This window comes from Micropterus salmoides, unplaced genomic scaffold, assembly GCF_014851395.1.
Source record: "Micropterus salmoides isolate LMB-PRFRI ecotype aquatic unplaced genomic scaffold, ASM1485139v1 Ms_hic_scaffold_13, whole genome shotgun sequence".
NCBI classification, from domain to species: domain Eukaryota; kingdom Metazoa; phylum Chordata; class Actinopteri; order Centrarchiformes; family Centrarchidae; genus Micropterus; species Micropterus salmoides.
Window position 1 is genome coordinate 28,985,251 of NW_024040374.1, and position 24,204 is coordinate 29,009,454.

The window sequence follows — 24,204 nt, forward strand, 5'->3', positions numbered from 1 at the left end:
CAAACTGATAGGCAGTTAAAATTTGATTATTTTCTTCCTCTCAGCTTCTGTTCTTGATGAGGCAGTGACAGTGATAAACAACTTGGAGTCTATTTGCCCTGATGAAAAAGTACTGACATCTTCATTCACGGTCTCACTATTTCTTTTGCAATGTTGTTAGTTAATGTCTGATCTTGTCTGTTTCATGTTACCGACAGTTGCCTCTGGTGGCTCATGGGGAATATTTTAGGAGTATCTGGCATACAGGTGGATAAACTGCTGTATTAGAGAACATTTATTTAATTGAGAAATATGGTGTATATATGTATATGTACAGTATGTAGTCTTACTGAATAAGTAAAACTCAATAAAAATAAATAAATAAATGTTTATTTTAAATTTAAAAAAGCCACAGTCATTTCTTAAAACAGCTGGACACTGATATTTTTAGCCAACCTTAAAGTAGCCTAAATTGTGCCTGGGTTTTTTGGGGTCTATTTTCAGCAATGGATTAATATACTTTGTTAGACCCAATCAGATAGAAAGCGTTTTGCAGGTTTGAAAACGGGAGGTGCCTTTTCGGTTGAATTTGGAAAAGAGCAGGGTGCTGCGTTTTTTTATGTTGCTATGCAACCGCCAAATCAGCTGCTCTGGCGTTATTTGAGGGTGAAAGGTGTACAAACACGCAGGAGACAAGGAAACCGTGTGGGAACATGAGACCCTCAGAAAAAGGGTCTTAATGATGGTCTTTTCAAGGCTTATTTTAGGATGAGCTGGGGACAGTTTGTTGTAGTCCCCCTAGAATGAAAGCAACTGTAAACTTCAGGCAACACAACTGAAGGCCCGTCTCTCCATTTAGTTGATTGGATAATGGAAAAAACTGGAATGACGACGGGTGCTTTTCAGAGTTGAATTTTGTGTGCTCAGAGGCACAGCAGGCACCCGGGGCGCATAAACAGCCTGCTAAACGCTCACTGCCAATTGAAAACAATTTGAAAAAAAAATGCTTTCTGTCTGATTGGGGCATTAGTGTGTACTTCAGACTGAAGGAAAATGCATTTGGAATAAATTCAAAATAAATGGCAGTGCCCATATTCATCATAATCGAGGAACATGCCATCCAGTGCAACAGTGTGCCTCACTGATGTGTTTTTAGACAATAATGATCAGCATGATTAGATACTAGTACCAGATTTGGGTGACCTGGCCCTTTAAACATCACATTTTATTATTATTATTGTTTTTAATTAGAGGTAGTCACAGTGGCAGTAGCATTAGTAATAGAAATGATAATAGCAGGTTGCTATAAGCACTGTAGAAATGGTGATACTGTCATTCGTTTTTTTTATACTGCTGTAACATTTTCAGATTGTAATTCAAAATATAAAAAAATATATATATCTGAATTTTCTGCACACAGTCATGACTGAATACTTTAACAGACACAGTCAGCCGGCGTTCACTTCCAGCCGCATCCGTGCTGCCTCTGAGAGGAAATATTAGGCCGAAACATCTCAGGCGTGATGTGCCTATTAGATTATTCCAGAGACCAAACAACAGAGCAGGGAGAGGAGGCAGCGGAGAGGGTGGCAGACTGGGTGCAAAGCCTCTCTGAGCGCTGGCAATCAGGTGGTATTAGGCTCTACCAGTTAGAAGCATCAGTGAGGCAGACACAGCTCGGTGTTAGCCGTACATGTGTACATACTCTCAGCCATCATCCCAGACACAATAATGGAAAACCAGATACCTTATCAAGCTCAACTGTCAGGCTTGAGGCCGAGCCGCGGAGATTAAGTGTGAGATATGTGTGACGGTGCGATGCATGTGGCCGGGAATTGGGGTGGGAGGAAGTGAATGTGGGTTAGTTGCAACTTCCTGAGGTTTGGTTGCAGAAGAGTCCCAACTGTATTATGTCTGCTTTGTTACGGACACAGTACAGCATGGTTTTGTTCTCTCTATCCTACTGGGAGATCCTTAGAGTGTTTCTTGATTGACGCTGGAGATCCACCCACTCCGGGTTGCTAATGAGAAAAGCCCCAAGGACACAGAAATTCAGCAGACATTACTCCCTGACCTTTGCGGGGTTTGCTGGGGACAGCGTGGCAAGGCGTCCATGCAGCCACGGCGTCGTACACGTGTCAGGCTCCTCGGGGCTCCGCTCGGGGACGAGGAGTAACACTAGGGAGCCTCGTTATGTGCGCAACATCAAAACGAATCAGGCTCCGTCCGCCACCCCTCATCCCAGGCCCCCACTGTGGGCTGCAGGGTGAGTGTGTGGAGGTAATGAGACCATGGTGCTCCTCGGCCCCCACCGCCACCTCCACTACTAGACACTAACAACTACTGGTGCCCCGGGGATGTCCGTGAGATAGGCAGTGAGAAAAAGAAAGAGTGAAATGAGGGGAAAAAAAGAGTGTGAGAGAGAAAGAGAGAGACCAGGCAGTCCACCTAACCAGATGAAGTGGAAGTTATCCTTATGAAGTGTGTGCATGTGTGTGTGTCTGTGTGTGTGTGTATGTGTCTGTGTGTGACTCATGCACTGCCAGGGGTTTTCAGAGGTCTTGAAGGAGCTGTGCCAAGTTGTGTGGAAGTTTCTCTTGTTGCCAACAGGCGCTGAGCAGCCAAGACTCCTACCTACAGTCACACAGAAGGCATTTCTGAATCTTTGTTAATTATTAATTCATGTGCACATAATCATTGAATTAGACTGAAGACTGAAGAAGAATAACAGATGTCTTCTTCAGTGTCATCTCTCTTGGCAAACTGGTAGAGAGTGCTGGATGTCACAAAATGTCTGCAAATGGACAAAGAAAAGACAGAGATTTTATTAATTGGAGCAAAGATGCAGAAAGACAATCAGCATACAAATCATGAAAAACATCAAGCCCCAAGCCTGTCTTTCTCCCAAACAGACAATGCATGTGTGTGCCAGTAGCAGGCTTGATTACCTCAAGGCTCTTCTCTCTGGTTTACCCAAGAAATCCTTGTATAACCTGCAGATCAGCCAAAAATACAGCAGCTCGTTTGCCAACAAGGACCAGGAAGAGAACACACACGGCATTACTCCTGTCACAAACTATATTCACTGGTTTCTTCTTAGTTTAAGAATAAATATGATTATTCTGTTTTGGTTTTAAGGCAGTTGGTGGACTAGTGCCACTACATGTTTTTTTATGAAGACCTATGGAGAAACTGGAGCAGCATGTCAGACGACCAGAGGACATCAGAATCTGTCTGTGCTGTTTAGCTTATGCTCATGTGGAAGTTACAATTTTCTAATTTGTAATATTTTTAAACATTTCAGTAGAAATTACACCTAGGAATATAATTTTTGTCCTAAAAGTTTCAACGTAACTAACTTGGCTCAGCCAAAGTCATTTGTTAAGGTAACTACATCCTTAACGCTTTTTTGGGGATTGGGAAAAACTGTAAGCATATGTCTATGAAGATTCTCAGTCATCCAGGTCATAGTTATCCAACGAAGGTTAAAGTCAAGGGCAACTGGACTTGGTTGAAGATACTGGTATGGTACTATGTAAGCATATGTCAAAAAATAATTGGCACCGATCTCAACAGTATTGAGCATATGTTTGAGGCCAGAGCCACACAAAGGGCAACGGCCATTTTGGCTAACATCACTCACCCACTACACTCTGAGTTTTGCCTCCTACCATCAGGAAGGAGGTATACTTACCGAAAACGTGCCAGGTCCAACAGATATCTGAGATATCATTTGTACCATTAGCTGTTGGGTTTCTCAACAAACTATAGGGATATGTGTATTTGTTGTTTTTATCTATTTATTATCTTATGTTTTTATGTTCTTATGTGTTCTTATGTGTACGACTGTGTATATGTTGGCTACATGTTGTGTATTAAATAGCCCCTCGGGGACATTAAAGATATTTCAATTCAATTTTTTCAAACCTTATTGCAAGACAAGAATGTCAATATTAGACAATTCTGCAAAACCCCAGATTATGTTAAATTACATGTTTTTGTTTGTTTATTTTTTGTCCGATGTCACCGTTCTCACTTTTTATAATAATATCTGCATGTCGCAACTAAAATATCGTTGAGGTTAAACTAATCTAAAACACTTGGTTCAGTTAAGGAAGATATTGTGGTTATGGTTAATTCAAAGACAAATTTTATTTGCAGGTATGGGACAGGACGTATCCAATCCCCTAAGTTTGGGACTCACTTTTGAACACTGGGTACCCCTTTAGCATCATTTCTAAGCGTGCTGGGCTCTGAGGTCAAGTTAACAACAATAAATATGCTATGTCCAGTCAAGTTAGCAATATGCAATGTCTGGTTAGACTTTTAAAAAAACCATGTGGTTAATTCTATGAAACACTCGCTTGCAGTTTGGTTAAGTTTAGGAAAAGATCATGGTTTTGGGTTAAAATAGGTTGGTCAGTTATGTAAATTAAGTTACGTAAATAAAGTTAATTATGTAAATAACTTACATTATGTTACGTGACAACTTGGAAGTGAGAATGGGTTGGTCAGACACATTAAGCCTGGTTCACTCTACACAATTTTTAACCCGATTTGCCACTCGGCAAATTACATTGGCACAGAACATTGAATCACCCAAAATAGAGTAATTCCTAGAGAAAATGGGCAAATTCCCCCATATTAAAAGATAAAATAGGCCTCTGCCATTTGTTTATGTTTTCTAGAATGACATGAAGAAGCATTGTCTGCTCTGATGTCCCTACCTTCCTATAGGCAGGGAGATATCATTTGTCTGTGGATTCCAAAACCATTATAAATCACTGTTGAAAATGAATAGATTTGACCACACTATGGTTAAGGTTTGGTTAGGTTTAGGAATAAAAACGATTTGGGCAGGGTTTGAGGAAATAACATGAAAAAAAAAATTTCTGATGTTGTCATTCTTCCTATGCCTATCATATAACAGTAGCTCATCTTTTCGTCTCATTTTGTGTGAAAATAACACTGACAGTCACTATGTTTAGTTGCCCAACAACATGAGTCATAAGTATGCGAATCTTCTCTTTTGCTAGCAGCCATCCCACACAAAGTGAATCCAGCGCTGTCATTCACATAATTAAAAGGTTGCTTCACCCATGTTCCAAAAAACATATTTTTTCACTGCACCATAATTTTTGGACATATTTTGGGTATTTTTGCTTAAGTTTTGAGATATCTGTCTCTACAATGTCTGCCTAAACCACTACAACTGAGGGGAAAGGAATTTGTTTTGAAATGCCTTTTTCCAGAAACAGCATGCCAGTAACTCTGGATAGACACCTCCATGTCAACAGAGCTACTATCTACCTAAGAAAACTTAATGTTCTTCTGAAAGCAAGCCAATTACTGTAGTGAACTTCTCACCATGAAGGGCGTAAAGTCTGATTTGGTTTAATTCCTTGTGCTTATTTTTACTCTTTTCATAGAGTAAGGACAATCTCGCCTTTGGTCTCTAAGTCTTGGCATACTGTACAACTGCTGCTTTTGTTCATGTCATATTTTGCGGGCAAGTGTCTGAGAGGCAGAGATTGCACTGAAAGCAATCTTTTGAAAAATCTTTCTACTCATGATATGTCATGTGTTTGCCCAGGGTTCGCCTCTCCTCATCTGACAAGTCATTAGACATGCAAACAGGCTACTACAAGTGCATTTCCACAGGGCCATTCAGGCTGTAAGCACAAGTGTTCAACCAAGGTCTTGCTACACAGCAACACAGGTTAACTCTCTTTCTTTATCATATTTACTAGCTAGTCAACATGGACGTTGTTCGGCCTATTTCAGGGGAGCTGATGCCCATGGTCCTAAACACCCCCAACTAATAAAAACAAAAATAATTGTTCTATTTTATTTTATTTTTCACTCTACAGACATGTGCTCAACAACATTGGTACATACTATAGAAATAAACAAATATAATTTGTATTTATTGGCTTAAAATAATAATAAATAATCCTTTTTTCCTCTGCTTCACAATTTAAATCCCTACTGCGGTCAGGCACTAGGACCCTGAGGGAGCCTGCCTTTAATCGCTGCTCTGTCGAGCTGCTGTGCTTAACATTCCGCATTTATTCGATGCAATAAATTTAATTAATATGTAGATGCTGCCTAAATGAAGGCTAAGCTAGACATGATCATATACCCACATATCTAAACACATAAAATATAATAAAATAAAAGCGATCATACATCAGAATCAGGATCAGCTTTATTGCCAGGTATGTGTAAACATACGAGGAATTTGACTCAGGATTGTACATTGATCACGATGTGCTTACTTATAAAATAATACAATATTGAAATCAGACACAGGCTACAGTATAGAGAACACATATATACATACTATAAACTAAAACAATATAGACAGACTGAGACATGCAATAAGCAGGCTGCAAAGGATGCAGGAGTAAATTAGTATTAGCATTATTATTATTATGTATACATGTGTTACATACATGTATCCATACATAGTAATCATTACTCCAAATCTTTTAATCCTTCCACCATCAGGTTATTAAATTCAGACAGTAGTCACTTTAAATAGGATCCTCCTCAACAGCTTATGTATGTCTGCTTGTATGCAAGCCAAACTACAGACCAAATCACACTCTGATTGAACCAATCCACACTGCAGTAACAGTAATTAAAATAGTATTGTTTGGACCTGCAACTTATCTAAGAGAGAGAGGAATTAGATATGGTATTACTAAATCACACATTTACACGAGCAGCTGGATACCATTTAACTCACAGCCTACAGAAAAACTCGGTCTGGCCTAAGTCAATTCCCCCCATGCAGCGCTGATGTGTCTAAAAACTTACATTACATGGGTGTCTGAACCATTGTATGTGTCTTTGTGCTTATAAACTGTCACTGGATATTGAATTGTCACCTGTCACCTGAATTTTTTGCTTTCTTTTATATAAATAAAAACATTTCCACCAAAAATGTATGCAGGAAAGACAGAAATTGGTGCAGAAAAATGTACCACAATGCAGGAAAGAGAGAAATCTGTTAGTTGTGGAGAAACCCCACAACTAACAGATTTCAGGATTCAGTATTGTCATTGTATACAAAACACAACGAAATGCAGTTTAGAGCAAAACATTGAATTTAGCATTAATTTAGCTTTAAAATAGCATATAAGCAATGAGGATTTCTATAAACAGTGTTAAAAAACATCACATCTTGTTCTCTTGATATATATATAGTAAGTTACACACACCCTGGGGGCTAAGCCTCCCCTGTCTTTCAATCCTAGTGACATCCCTGTTAGTCAGTAAGATACTAGCTAAAGTTTGGACAACTATTGAAACTTTAGCTAGTTTTAAGTACTAGCTGAAGTTTTATTAGTTATCTGTAACCTTCTTTACTGGTTTGTACTAAAAAAATCTATTAGCAAAACTTGTCAATCAGATTCTGATCAATTTATTCCATGACAGCGTTCGAGCCTGCACTTAAATGAGTAAGCGCTGCTCTGGTAGCTACAGGCAAACGTCAGTAGCCCTAAATTAACAACTAGATTAACAAAACCTAAAACCTTAACAAACATCACTAACATTTATTGTTTCAGCAAAGTAGGCCTCTAGAAGTAAAAGTTCAAATTAAATGTTCTTAAAGAAACAAAAAGTGAAATCAAGGTCCATTGTCCCATTTGCATAATGTTTCATCAGTACCTCTGAACAAGGTGCTTCTATATGCAGAGGCATTAATGCTTTTTTTTTTTAAACTAACCACAAAACTACCACTAAATATTAAATAGAATAAATGTATAATAAAAAACAGATACATTCTACTGTAATTATTTTCTTCTGTGCAGCTAATTCAAAAATATTTGTATGCTTTTTTAGACTCTAGTATGTAGACATTGCTGAGATATGCTTAATGTAGTTTTTAGAACCTGGTTAAGTTCTGTTGTTTTGGGTCCGGTCACTAATTTTGAACCTGGTAGATTTGGGCTGTACTCTAATTTCAGCACAATTTAAACTGGTGAACAGGAGGACGTGTCTCCAGCAGCATGTGGCACAGCAGCTCAAGCTGTTAGCAGCTGAACAGGCGCAGCTGAGGAGCAGTCTCTCTGGGTCTCAGGGGGCTACTGCAGCAGTCTGTCTGTCCTTACCTATTTCACTTCTTCGCTGCTCTCTTTGGGGACTTCTCCTGTTAGTGTAGTGTTTGCTGTAAGAGACGCGTCTGCCTTTCCATCTGTGCCCAGTTTGAGAGTGAGCTAAACTGCAGTCAATGTCACACAAGAAGTTGCTGAATTATTAAGAGTTCCAGATTTGCTGTGCACTGCACATCTTCGATCCATCTGTTGGAGGAGCATTCATATATGGCAAAGTGTACCTGCTGCAGTTGCTGGCAATCTGTCGTGGATCAAAATTTGATGGTTCATACATTTGTTGTCACCATAAAGAAGTTTGGCTCTCATGGTGTTTGACTCCATGTTACTCTACTAGCATTGCTCCCATTTTCAGTGTTCCATGATGGCGTTGTAGGTAAAAATCCTCTTTTACTCTGAATATTTTAAAGTTAACTGAAATACCGTTATGCCACCTTTGCCAGCACTTATTGACAATTTGTATCTGAAACAAGGAGAAAGAGATAATAAGACAGACAAAGAGGGAGGAAGACAGATGCGTAAAAATAGCAGTCCAATAACACCTTCCTAATCATCTGGCCCATTTCCTCAAGGTGATATGGTGTAAAGGTTAGTGCTGTATGTCCTCAATGAGAGCAAGGTGACATTGTATCACTTCTGGTTTAATCATTGCAGCTTTAGTCAACAGGTTTTTATTAAGTGAACAGTCTTTCTAGTACACGAGCAGTGGGGCACATCTCAGTTATCCTAATGTCATCTTCTGATCCTACCTGGATAGTATGCATCATTATTCTTGCCTTAATAGTGTAGATGGATATGGCTGAAATGGCTGAAATGGCTGAAAATGTCATGAAAATTATTTTATATAATGTGATGTTTAGGATACTGTGTGCAATATCTGACGAGACCCCTCATATGCCATGTCACCTTTACTTGAAACAAAAATAATTAAAACAATTTAGTCAAAATAACAACTACAACTGTAATACAAAAAGCAATCTTGGCCTTGTAAAACTATGTGCTATAAATTGAACTGAACAGAAGAACTTTGTGTCTGAGGATGTTATAAGCCAAATGTTATGTTTTCTATCTAAAAGGGTGAGGGCCCCCTGACTGCTAAAAATGGACAAGGCAGACATTTTGACGGATCATCTGGTTCCAACCAAGAAACATAATGCAAATTCATTTTATTCTATCCACAGGATGTTTTCAATAGAAGTGAAAAGTTGCAAAATGTTCATACTGAACATATCTGCAAAATGTTCAGTGAAAAACATATTCCTTGGTTATTAGCAATTAGAAACAGGATAGGATGTGTTAGTAGCATATAAATTTAATTTCTAGGACACAGGGTTGTCCCATGATATAAAACACAATAGATGAAACAATAACTTTGAACAGGATGTTAGCCAAATGGTTAAGGTGTGTACCAGGTAACCACAATGTCCCTAGTTTGATTCTAGCCAGCAACCATTGCTGCATGTCTAAATACTATTAATTTAGTTTTGCTCTCCTCTGTTCCTTCGTGTGTATTTGTATATACTAGAAGGAGACACATTTGTCTGAAGGAGGGAGATTAACTGAATTCCATTAATACGATTGGTTAATTGGGGTTTCCACTGAAAGAACTTTATTTGTCACATGTACAGACATACAAAGTAAAACATGCAGTGAAATGCAGGGGGAGCTCAGTTACTGTGCAAGGACATCACAGGGATCAATTAAATAAACACTAAAATCAACAAAATAAGACAAAGTGTAAAATAAATGAAAATAAAAGGACTAGTTAAAGATGAAACTATATTTGTCATCAAGTAAACATGAATATTTTTGTAGCTGCACTAATGCCGATACTGTAGTGGTATCGTGCTTCAGTTTGCTGAACGGAGGCTCTTGACTGTGTTCTGTGGCAGACTTTGTACTTGACATTTCCATGATTCATGCCTGGTGTGATGGTTGGCCTGGAGGCTCACAGAACCTTTACTGAGACAGAACCAGGCTGCATTTGTCTGCATGGCCAGAGAGCATCAACCAACCACAGTATACTGTGTTCATACACATATTTTATGACTGCGTCTGTGGTTAAATTTCTGACTTTTGATGCTTATCAATGTTTAAAACCCAATTTTGTAAGATCAGTTTTTATCCAGTGTGTAAACCAAATTATTTACTTGAATGTATAGCTTTATTCTGGCACAGTGTCACTGTTAGAGTTCAGCACATACAGTTCATAGAGAACTTTTTCCTTTTTCTTTACAGAACTTCTTTTCAGAGTGGTACTCACTACTTTTAAGAAACCCACACAGCGTATGCTGTCTTTCATGTTTTAGAGAAATCATGAAGTCAGCTCCGCATGCATATGTTTCAGTGCTTTGGGGAAATGATAGTGGCTATGAATAACAAATAGACGTGAGTCAGTGCAGTTGAAAAGCCTTGGCTTTGTTGCCGTTATTAAAGCCGTGGTAGCTGGAGAAATGGATCCAAAGTATACTGTTGATCTTTCTGCGTACAGATATCAAAGCCTGGACAGCAAACGCGTGGTAAGTACTGGGGGACAGGGGGGATCCCTGGAGCAAATCGAGGGTGAAGATGAAGGGATGGGGAGGAGATGAAAGAGGGAGAAGAGAGAGAGGCAGCGAGAATACAGAGGAAGAGAGGGAGAGAGAGCCTGTGTGCCTTTGTGTGTGTCTGTATACCAGTGTCTGCTGGAGGAAGAACTTCAAAGACCCAGCAGAGCAAAGGCTGCTTCGCTTTTTCACTTTTCCCCCCTTTTTTCTTCACCAAAGCTCTTCTCGCGTTGGATCCCCCCCCTTTTCTGATTATTCATCTGTCTCTCCTCAAAGGCAGCTAGGCCTATTGGATTCTGTAGGGCACAGCTGACATGAATATTTCTGCTGCATCAGAGGCATTTGCTGTCATTGCCTCACAGTGCTTCAACTGTAATTGACCGCATGAACCCTGAAGCTTCCCACAAAGTTTATTGACTGCAATATTGGCTGCATTATAGACTGCAATGCTGCTGTCTGGTAGTAAAAGTGGAGCCTCTGTGCTAAAATCCTTATTTTTCACTGGAAGTACTGCATTTTTTGAAATTACACAGCTTTACCAAATATAATTGTAGAACAATGTGTAATTTGTGAAATGGTACTAGGACATCTTATCAATGAGCTTTGGAAATTAGCAACCATACAGTAGTACATTGCATTAATATTTTAATTACCTCAATCTGGATCTCTTGACATTCAGAGCTAAACAGTTGCTTGTTCTCTCAGCCTGTGAAACAGTAACGTTAGCTAATATTAGCCAAGCAGCTAAAAGGGGAAACTGAGAGCTGTCAACAGGATCAATTTATATAACCACTATTTTATATTATACTTATCGGCAGTTTGTCAGTCAAGTAGCCAACAGAATAACTGTCATCAGTGTATATAATTCCACTTTTGAATTTAATAATTGGAATAATGAAAAAGTGACTTATGGTTTCCCAGTGTTGTACTTATAATTACAGTGAAGTTGTCTGATTTTCTAGATACAGATTAATGTTAAAGTTGACTTTAGACAAAATGCAGCGGCACAGTACTAATGAAAGGGGAATACGTTCTCATCCTTTTTTCCATCAATATGATTTTATAATTTCTTAAATTTTAGTTGAAAGAAAATAATACATCTAACATAATATATCTATTTTCTAACAGTATTAGTATCTAGGAGATTAAGTATTGTTTATTGTCCCCCTAGGATGGAGCAGTGACCCCATAGAAAAGTATTAATGAGCTCATTTGACCTCCTCCCAAATATAATCCATAATAATACTTAAGTTAATATTAGATATAGATAGATAGATCTTTATTGTCATTGCATGCGTTCATACATGTTCATACTAATATGTTTTATTCAAAGGATTTTCTGTTGTATAAATTTGTATCCAAACAAATGTTCATTGGAAGTCCTTTATGTTGAAAGGATACTTCCTGAAAATTGAAACACAAAGAGGCGTGTGACATCCCAGCCTACACAGCAGGACAGAATGCATTTAAAGTTTTGGAGGCTTGCAGCCTTGCTGTGGGTGTTGATGTGCCTTTTTCCGAGTGTGCCAGTCTTCAACTATGTGACTGATTTACTCTCCTCAGTCATAGAAGAAGTCTTTCAGATGCCATAATGCTGATCATGTTGCTCTTTGAAGAAGAAGAAGCTTCCCTGGAGGTGCAGATGGCTACGTGCTTTCTGAGATTGTTAGGGGAGATGAGGGGCAGCGGGGTGGAGTAAGTTGTCGTTGTTGCAGTGGGGTGGGGGGCTTTACTTTTTGGAGAATTTGATGAAATCAAAGCTTTGTTTGTGCTTAGAGGCACAGGTGAGTGGGTACAATGGGTGCCTGCTGCTGTCATATAAGGATAGGCTGTCAGGGCTCTGATGGAGCTCATGTTTGTCTAATTTTGACTGGTTCTCCTTCGCGACACACTCAAGAAGTATTTGTGTCTCCTTGTCTCAGTCAAAGTGGAGAGTCAAAGGACCTGAATGGGTGTCATAACCAATTAACTTTCCAAAATGTTAAATTCAAATGTATGGGCGTTCAAAGTATCTTTATTTGGCACACTTGGTATTTTTTGGGGAGACTACTAAAGAAAGACGTAGTTCAATTTTATGGAATTATCTGTTATTTTGAAATAATTTCATGGCTGGAGCATTGACTTAACAATGTTCTTTTGGATATTTTACGGTTGCATCAAAAGTCAGGTTGTACAGCAATAGTCATGCTTCCTACTACTTCTTCTTTCAACAAATTGTCAGCCTTCCCAAGATGCAAAGTTGCTGAAGAGCAGCGTAGACAATACATCACATTGCCTCACGGGTGTCTCAATACTGCCCTTGTTCAAAGAGTTTGACAGATAGAACTTCTCCGATATGTTTTTAGAGCACCCAAAGGACTTGATTGACTTGTGAGAGCAGTATATTGGTCCTATGAATTTACTTTAAGACACTGGTTGTCAAGGTGAAACGCTCACCCCTCATTACATCGTACAGGCTCAGATTGTTATTATATTGCAAACCCATGAAGATGGGGCTCATCACTGTGGTGAATCAACAAAGGAGACGGGCCATATAGCATGAGTGCACAGTTGTTAACATTTAGAGGGGGTGAAATAGTTACGAGCGTATAAAATTTGATTGCCCCCTTTAGAGAACTTAGCAGCAAGTGTAAAGTTTGCACTCTGTGGGATCAATGGCTCCCTTTTTCTATTGTACACTATATCTCAATATCCGTCTGTTGCTTCTCTCTGGTGGGTTGTAGATCTGAGTTCATGTTGAAGTAATAGCTCCTTCTCTCAGAAATACTGTCCTTTGATGCTGCATGCTTTAGATCCACAGTATATTTATTATGGTGAGGTTGCTGTAAAACATGTATTCAGGGAGTAGGGAAGACCTCTTCCTTGTTTCTAATATCAGCCTTACTCCACACCTTAATATCAGTGTGTAAAATAACCACAATTCCCTCTCATTGTCTATAAAGTGATATCTATTGTTTTTATGGCATGTATGTGCCACAGGCGGGATGTACATCAGTGCAGGATTGACAAATGAGGCCCTAGGGCTTTGTAAAACAGAGTACCACATACTCAACCGGGGTTTTTCCCAATTCCACATCGTGTACATGTCACCCCCCCGACCCCCCTGACCCCCACGCTCCAACCCCCCAATGTGGGGCTTGTAAAGTTTTTATTTGGGAAGGTAGGACTGTAATTGGGAGTGAACACAAAAGCACCTTTAGAGGGGGGGGGCGACGTGTTAATGGGTTGACGTGTGGAGAGCTAATCACCACTCAGCCGTTAACCACACGCCAGCACCACTGGGCTCATTCCAGGGGTTAACTAAACTGAGCCGTGACACATGGCTGGGCTTTATGGGGTCCAGGCAGGGAGAAGAGGCCCACGGATGACGCTAAAGAGCCCATAATAATGACAGCAATTACTACAATCCGCTTAAACAAATGGGAGCGCGCCGAAACCTCATCATACTCTGATCAGATCGGCCCTAATGAGATAAAGATGCCAATTAATCCTGTGTTAATTGCTGCGGCGCGTTCTCGGAAAACACTGAAATATGCACATGCAAATGCAAGACAGGGCCTGCTGTGCCGTCCAGGATCCAAACTGCGAAATGTTGCGGGCATATTTACATAATGATTATGATGATGATGATGATGGTCGTGTGGATAATGTTGATGATGATGCAGATGAGTGTTCATATCTGGGCTTTTTTTTTTTTGTACTGTAGATCCTGAATGATGATGACCTTCGCTAACTGATCACGAGCTGTTCATCTAATCTGAGCGTCTCAGAGCGCTGGGCTATCACAAGACAGAGACATGTCCAAAGTCAGACTGACATTTGCATTAAGGTAATGTTAGGTGACTGATGCCATCTTCTAATGATTCAGAATGCCAGGGCGGGCCACCTCTCTCAGGACTGCGTCTGAGACCCAAAGTGCTGAGATGACACTGTACAGTTGGTGACCTCATTATCGCTATTACTGCAGTCAGGAAATTTATAACATACATGTCTGTGATGACAAATTCTATAAATCACTGCATTAACTCCTGCACAGAAGTCCTTTGCTGTAACATTCTCCTCGGCGCCAATGCCACTGCGATCCATTTTCTTTCATGTTCTCTAATTGCCGTCCTCATAGTTTTGCTCTTTTTCTTGCCTGTGTTGACGTGCCATAATAGTCAGTCCATCCAAAGTGGCTGCGTTGTCGCTTCTGCCATTATAAGGGCCATTTTCATTTCATCTGCAGAGGTCCTGGCTCCTTACCACAGTGACAGCATCCCCCTAAATCATCCTCACGTGTAATTGCTCCCTACTTACCCAAATGGCTATGGCCTTCTCTATTTGCCTAAGAGCATTTACTCAGGCTTCTCCGATATTCATGCTCCTGGTTCAAACCTCTTTGACTAGTCCGAACTCAGTGTCCGTTGCTTCATTACTATCATTCACTGTAACGTCAACCTAAGTGTTTTGTTTTGCATATTGTGATTGGTGAGGGTAAACCTTAAAATGTTCATGTTTTACCATGAAGCATTATAAGGTCCTCTATGGGTTAAGCACACCGAAACAAACCATGGGATGAAAGGATTCAACACCTCAGAATGAAGAAGACAATCACCTGTATCGTTGGCAGCATTATTTGACAGTGCCTTCAAAAAGTTTCACATGAACGTTTCCTGATGTGACACTGATATAGTGAAGGTTTGATTAGGTGCAGGCTCAAAAATGGCTTGGTTAGGGTTCGTGTTTTGGCTTGAAATAATGTTAAAAATAATAATGACATGGTTTGGGTTAAGGAACGATCCTGGTCACAGCTGAAAAAAGAAATGTGGTCTCTCATATGAAAGCCCGGCATTTGATCGACCCATTCATCCACCAGGACCTGCTCTTTATGCAGACTTTTAATGTGTCAGCATGCTTCATCAAAATTGCTTGTCGGATGGTTGGACAGCATCTGGGATTGGGGGAGCTGCCTCTTCCAATTTCTGTAACAAACCCCGAAACCGACAACCCCGAAAAGCACATCCACACACGCGAACCGATTGGCCAGGTGAAGAGGTGAGCGAATAAGCAAGATTTAAACTTATCTCAAGCTCTAATGTTACATTTTTGACACTATTACTTCTGCCACTTTTCGCGTGTACAACCAGGTGCAACACAATTAATGCCTTCCAGGAAAAAGTAGTATCAAAAATTGGATGTGATGTAATGAAAATCTAAAGGATTATAATTTTAAATTAACTGACACTCCCTGTCAAGTTGACATTTTGGAAATTTTTGCCTGACAGCAGTGATATTTGTTTTTATTCATTAGATAAAAGGTGACACAAGAGAATAGACAAAGATGGCCCTAACACACACACACACACACACACAAAATATTCACACACACACAGCAGCTGGCTGATTGTGGCTTCCCCATTACAATGATAATAGCTATGTCCCACTTTTTAATTTTGATTTCGGGTGGTGAGTGAAGTCATTATGTTGCAGCCCTCGCTTGGTTTTATGAACACTCAAATGCCCCAGAGACCATCTTCTCTACATACACACAGTCGCCCATGGACAATAGATACGCACAGGCACATTCATGCGCACTTACACACACATAACAGCAAGTCGGTGCCCTTCCCCCCAGTGATTTGCCCTGCCATTAGGCCCACAAGTTCCAGAGGGCTGTTGAGCGAATGGGGTGTCCCAGACCCACTCAGCGTCAGAGACACATCACTTAACCCTGACGCTCTCGCTCGCCTTTGCTCGGCATGAAAAGCCAAAAGCCTTTTCCAGTTAGGCCCTGCCTGTCTTGCCTCTATCGATTTTGTGACATTGGGAAAGTCCAGCGTCAAATCAAGTAGCAAATCATTGAGAGAAAGTTTCAATTAGTTTTTTTTTCTTTCTTCTCCTGAAATTAAAGGCTCCTGGATTCTGCTCTGTCCTCTTCTGCTCTGTCCTCTCATGGGTAATGGTCTTCGGCAGAGGCTACACAGGAGGAAGAAGAGGTAACGAGCCCGCAGGCCAAAACCTTCCAAAAAAACATGCATGAGTTGCTCTGGTGTTCATAAATGTACACAGCAATCATGGCATTCATCAGTGAAGCATGTAGCCAACAGTAATTTGGACATAATCATAATTAGAGACCAGCTCTGCGTAATCTGTCACAAACAAAACAACCCAAAAATAAAAGCAACAGGAATTGGGGGCATTTGTCGTGAAAGAGCAAGCCAAGTAAAATATAACCAGTCAAGATATGATGTGGCTGCGATTCTAAACCTATTTGTGAACACAGTTGCATTTGATTATTTGTCATACTCACATGTAACGGCTCATAATGAGGAGTGTGGGTTCAGCAGTGATTGGATTAGTTGAGGTTCCACGTCTTTTGACTTCTACGTACTTCTGATGGAGAATGAACTGGCTCTAAAGTGATTACTGTCTTATTTAATCATTTCAGGAAAAATTTGTTTTAATCAACTCTACGAGTGTGCAGCCAGATGTTTGGAGTTTCTATAATTGAGTTATTTCTGTCAGACAAACAGAGACGTGTTTGGTCTAATTAGACTCCGTTGTCAGGGAAATCAAAAATTCTTCAAGCAGTAGCTGAATGCTTTTAATATGCTATTGAGTGATGTATCATTTTTAGAATTAATTTCTGATGCAATAAAAACTTGTCTGATCTTTGGATGTTCCTGTTCATCAAGAGCTGTCAGTTATTTCTGTCATAATTCTCTTTCAGAACAAACTGTTTAGAAAGTACATTGTTTGTCTCCATTTGATCTTCCCAGAGCAATCAGACGGTCACAGATATTTATAGCACTCTTCCTCAATCTTGGATGGAATTAATATTCGTGCAAATGAATGGGCTCTCTACTTCTGTCAGCGTTTGTGGAGACAGAGATGATTTGTGTTGTTGTGATGTTAGTGTGTCTGAGCATCTTATGGCATTCTCTCAATTTATCCACCTATACATGCAAAGCTTTGAAAAGAAACCGTCTTTATTTGGATTGGACTAACGGGCTGATTTTCTTCCGGGCAGCTCTTAGTCTGTGAGACTTCATTACCCCCGTCAGGCCCGCCAAGCACATTGGCTAATTACTCAGTCAGTCCAGCATTGGCAGGTAGTTGCACACATATTGATCAAAGTGCTTAAGGCCGGACTCTCCAGCAGAAATTAATCAGGAATTATTTTTGCTGAGGGAAAATATAAAATCTCAAACTGTTCCATGTTTGATGTGATGTACGATGTGGTGTTTGCAAAGCAACATTTTTTTTTTACTAAATTAATGCCTGACCATAAGATGACACACATCTGGGTATATGAATGACGATTATGTGCAATGATGCGGAGACATGCAGGATAAAGGGTTATGCACAGTCCAATCACAGTCCAGTCAGTAAGTCAAAAAGTCACCGATTTCTGGATATCTGATAACTGGGTCCAAAATATCCTGTCAGCAATTAGTCATAGATACACTTCTCAGTAAAACTGATATTTACAAAAAGCTATTGCCACCGATATTACCAAGGAGCCGGGTGCATTCATAGTTGGATACTCAAAGTATAATTATAAACATATATACATGATTTTAACACAATAATTCCCATTTTTCAAGATACCCCAGAAAATGTAATGCAATGGGTCTTCCATCATCCTCCCAGACAGATGCACTCTGGGTATAAAAGCAGCAGGGTCATATTGTGACAAGTCTTCAAACCTGATTAAATCTCTTCAAACACCAAAAACGGGCTGATGCTTTTGTTATGGCATGACGATGACTAGGTCTTAAGAGCATAATGAACACTCCTCTGACACAATGTAACTGAATAGAACATTATAAGCTTGATAAACATGGGATTAATTGCAGGGCTGTTGTATGGGATAGCTAGGTGTACCTGATAAACTCATTTTATTTTCCCCATTGTTTTCTGATTATCAGTACAATTATTGAAACGATTCATTTATTGACAACATTTTTAAAAAATCTGTAACTAATTAGATTTGGCAATAGCAGCAGTCAGCATTAAAATCTGATTTCAGAAATGAGGCTCACATCAAGAAGCAAGTGTACTTTTATAGAGGTGGAGATGGTGGTCACAACAATGTGGTAATATAAACCATTAAACCAAGACTGTATTGCATTATTAGTTCAAGTACAACACTGGCCGTGGGTACTATATGAATACTACTGACATTGTAATTTTGAGTTTAATTGCGCTATCGTTTCGTTTCCATTTTTATTCCATTTTTATTATTCCATTTTTCCTCTATTTATTTGTACTTTTTATGTCTTTGTGCTGCTGCAACACCCTCTGGTGATCAATAAAAGGTTAAACTTAAACACAGACACCTATTTCCAGGAAAAAGGCCTTAAAAAAACCACCTAAAATAACACACCCAAAATTAATCAGGCGTAACTCCTCAACCATTAGGCCTAGATGCTTAATGGTCTCCTTTGACAGTTCAGAAGCTAAGGAATATAAATAAATGAACCTATTTTACTATTAAAGAGTTAATGGAGATGCAATAAGGGAAAGTATATTTTCCTCCTCGCCTGGTATAAAATCTATATTTAAATAGCAATATCACCATCAAAACCATCATCCAACTGATTATAATGCAACACCTGGAATACATCTGTAACTGTAAATTTGATGTAAATTTTTCAAATTTTCAAAAATATACCAGGCAAATGTCCATGCTTTGGCCATTTTCACTGTTTATATGTTTACTTTTATTGGGAGTTTTCTTCAAAACACTATGTCTGTCCACACAACCATGTTCCAAATAACTTAAAGCTTCAAAAACATTGAAATATTGATAAAAACAGTGAATAGTCATCAACATTCCCATGACTGAAAGAACTCCCATGCTTTACAGGCCCACAACTTAAGAACATCCTACAGGGCTGGAAGTGGAAATCTATCTCTTCGAGTAGCAATATCCAAGATGGCGCCCTGAGCTATTTTTACACACAAAACAGCAGTTTTTGGATGAAAAACAGCGAAAACGTTAAAAGTAAGTCAGTGGCTGTAACTGTATATATATATTGTTATTATTATCTGTCTAATAACTCTGTGAGTATGGTGATAGGAGTTACACAGCTGATCAGAGCTGGAGCCGAGCTTTCTTTAGAGTGGTTGGACTGCGGTGTAGGATGAGATGAGAGATATCTAGAAGGCAATAACTGCAGCCATGTACAGTGTTCACAGAGCGATTTATGTTGTGACATAAACTCATTTAGATGCTTGGTATTTGATGTGTGTTTATTATCCATAAAAATGGTTGGTTTAAGATGCTCCTCCTAGCTTCATGGAGGTGTGTGGCATGCATAGGGTGACAAAATACTAGGATCAGACATGGATTCCTCATTTGCATTTTGCATGAAAATCAGTCGTCGCCCCCCATAGGTCTGTGCCAAAAGTACAGTAATTAAAATAAAATTAAAATTAAATATATCTTTAGAGATACTGTTAAATTAAGTTTACTCACAATTCACATGTTTAGATTACAGCCAGTGTCATAACTTGTAGGCTATTTGCATCTGTTCTGATAAGCAGGATGATGACTTTTAGTGTGTAAGTTTGGTTAGTGTCTGGAGTTAAGCTGAAAGTATGTGCTCTGTAGCCCCATATCTGAGGTCATTTATGTAGCTTGGTGGGCTGCCAAGAAGCCTGGATTGAAACGTACGTCGGCAGCGTGATTAACGGATAATGACAGACCCGAGTGTCGATATGTTCTGCGCTCAGATTTGTAGGGTGGGCATTATCACAGGCTCAGGCCCAGTATATCATCCAAAGGGAGTCAAGAGAGGAGTGTGTTGGGAGAGCAGTACTCAGGCCACAACTATTCTCAGGGAAAAAAAGTAAAGAGAGAAGATTTGAGGCTCCCCTGGTGCCCAGTGGAACTTATTTCTCATTTCCGTGCAGAGACAGTAAATACCTTGCTTTTTCGCCCGTGCTCCTGACCTGAACCTGTGACCTCCCCTTGGTCTCTGATGATACTCCCATAGTCCCCTGTTCGAGGCTGCCGAGAAGGCGGCACAACCAGATCCAGGCCTTGTAATTCACAAGCTTCTAGATCGCCTGCCACAGTGTATTGATTTTTGTTTCCCCAATCTCCAGGAGAGAAGCAAAGAAAAGATTAAAAACACTGTCAGTTTGAAGTTGAATAAGAATCCTGCACAGGGGAGATACCTTAGAGAGCAAGGGGTCACAGCTGAGGTACGTATATCTCTTTATAGGTTTAACCCTTCCTTGGCCTGTGATCCAATTATCAGTACACAGAAACAGCACAGGGCTGAGAATGTATAATAACTAACGAGAAAAGCAGCAAAAGAGCTGTAATACTAAAGCAGGGCCTGGGTCACATTGTAAATCTAATCTAATCTAACTCTAATCTAATATTTTAATACGGTTTCTGAACTTTTTAAATTCTCATGACAAGTAATTGTGGTTGTCATGTGAATGTGAGCTCTATTTATAGGAGCATGGAGGGATCTTAAAATGTGAAATAATGTGTTTTAAAGGTTCAGTGTGTAAAATCTCTGAGGATCTATTGACAGAAATGCAAGATCCATAACTATGTTTCCAGTGGTGTATAAAGACCTTACATAATGAACCGTTATGTTTTTATTACCTTAGAATGAGACATTTATATCTACATAACCGCGGGCACCCCTTTTATGGAGGTCGCTGTATTTTGTCGTCATGTTTCTACCGTAGCCGTCAACGAACAAACAGCGCTACAGAGCGCGTTTCGTCATTATGCCATTCTTCTTCTGCTTGTGTAATTCCGGTAGTGCAGATGCTACATTGAATACGTACAAAGAAGAAGAAGAGGGACTAATAATAACAGTAATATACAGTCTCTGAGTATTCTTCTGGTTTATTAGAAGTAAGAAGAGAAGTGACATTTGGACAACTGAAGGCGCACACGTGTTATCTAGCACGACAGCAGACAGCGTCGGGACAGACAGCTGACAGCAGAAATCACAGATTTTGAGGATTTTCCCAGATGAAATGTTATAACGTTAATGTGGGACAGATGTTTTCAAAGCGGTGCTGAAGTTGTCTGTTTTCTGCTGGACAGGTAATTAACTTTGTTTGTCAGACTTTAGCGATGCAAATGCAAACTGTTGTTTGATAGCTTTAGCTAGAAGCTGGCCATAATCACAGAGAGCCGTGACATGTTTCCCCTGTCAGTGGTGTGAAATATGGATTAATTTCATGGCGCCTAACGTAGACTAACCATGTTCCGTACACTTTGCGCACTTCACTGCACTCCACTGACCACCACCTGTTGTTGAGAGCCTGACTAGCATGTTTGTATGCTCATTCCCTGGGGGAACACCTATTGGACGGTTTATTCTTTGTTTGATGTCTTTTGAACCAATAGTATTTGAAGTAAGTGGGGAAAAGTACCTCCTCCACATGTGTACGGATGTTCATTAAGGTTAACGTTGTGTCGGAAAAGGCTATCAACGGTGTTCCGTACACCCGACTAATTTGATTTCAATGGTGAAAATGGACGTTATTACATGTACCATATGTGAGTTATAAATTTATTTTAACAGAGAGGAAATTATTTAAATTATTAATAAAGGTCAGGACATTTAATTTGTTTAAAACACAAGTTAATTACTGCTTTAATAAGCTGGAAGGCGCGTGGGTTAAGCATGAACCATGTAAATTGTTAGTGAACATTACCATATATTTCTGAAGAACAAGAATAAGGGCAAACAATGTGCATTTGTTAAATTTTTTTTAACCTTATCTAAATTAACTTCATCCTTTATAAATATAAACATCATCACTGCACACAGCATGACATGCAAACAGCGTGCTGCATCTTTGCTGCCTGTCTCAGTATGAGAGTGGGGCCAAGCGGTGATAGCCCGGAATTGACATTTAAAAAATCCTATTTCAAAGAATTTATTCAACAAAATGTAATATATTTAATGATTTGTGATAACATAATAATCACTTCATAAAGACTGTAGTACTGTGAGAAGTATTAATTCAAACTAAATGTACATTTTCGCTGCTGTAGTAGTCTCCCCACCCAAGCTGCTTTTTGGACTGTAGCTTGCCCACCCACCATTTTCAAGCGCAGTGGGTGCACCTAGAAAACTTACTGAAATCAGATGGAAATTATGATTACACACATATATAGTTTATGTATAACCTGGAAGTATTTATTCAACGATCAGCGGGAAAAGGTCATCTGTACGGAATATCGTTGTGTACGGAACATGGTTAGTCTACGTTACTTATTCTCCAGCGCTCTGTTATGGCTTTGTTACGTGGACTAAAATGTGCCCTTACCTTCCTGAGACAAACAATTGATGAATATTATTGGTAATGAAACGGTAACAGCAGAGAAGCTCAGATCAGCAGCTAAACTTCACATTTTACTGCCCTTGTGGAAAACATGATTTTCTTTTTACTGCTAATGATGATATATGAAAAGACCATGTGCCTATCAAGTGACCAATAATAAATACTTTCCAAATTTGTATTAAAAAAATGGATATTGTGTCCCACTGTGCACACAAATATATGTAATTTGTACTTTCACATGCTAAATGCCCAGTAAAACGTTGCACCGTTTTACCACAAGCTGAAATTATGGCTGTGAGTACTACTTTGTGTTTCTGTTGTATTTCAAAAAATTCAAAAGATATTTTGGGAATATTTGCAGATTGCTTATCTAACTAAACAAAGATAGAGGAGCCTTGATCCTCACCTGACAATGCCTTTGTAAACTTTATGTATTATGTGGTTTATAACAGACTGTGGTGCAGAAACAGTGAGGCTTACATTGTCCTGGTATCTGTCAGTGGTCATACTGGATGCACTAGATGTGATAGTGTTTGAGAATTTCTTCATTTACTTTGGTATGTTAGTCCAGATGAGCCAACCCTCCCAAGTTGTAAAATACTGTATCACAGGAGTATGAGACATCATGTAGCACTTCATTTCTTCATGTGGCTGTTGTTTATTAATGAAAAAGTAGCAATAATATTCAAAAAAACATTTGGTTTGACAACTTACACAGTGAACCTTTAAAGTATGTAATATACTTTGTGTTGAGCTGAACCAATCTCGCCAGTGTGACATAGTGATGGTCGAACGGTCAAAGTGGCTGGCCGGCTATGCATTTGTTATTTTCTAATACATGAACTATTGTGAAAAATATATTGTACATTATTGATTTAAATGAATAGTGCCTAATGTAAAATATTAGATAGAACCATATTATGTATATGTGACTCACAAGCGGAGCCAGGTGGGATGCCAGCCAGTGGGGCCCAGCAATTGCAACAGGGGGGCCATGGCCCCCTGGCGGTGCCCCTGCATTTCAAGCCATTGAGGCAGTATTGACTTGTACTTTGCAGAGTCAGTAGTCATGTGAATTTTAGGCGACCTTTTGAAATACGGCAAGCGTAGTTACGTCAGTAGTTGACGTTACACATGGCTGTAATAAGACGTATGGGTTCCAAACAAGAAAACCCCCCATTGATCTAAAGGTGCGTTCCCACCAAAAGCGAATCCAGCGTTTTGGGCGGCTTGATTACATACAA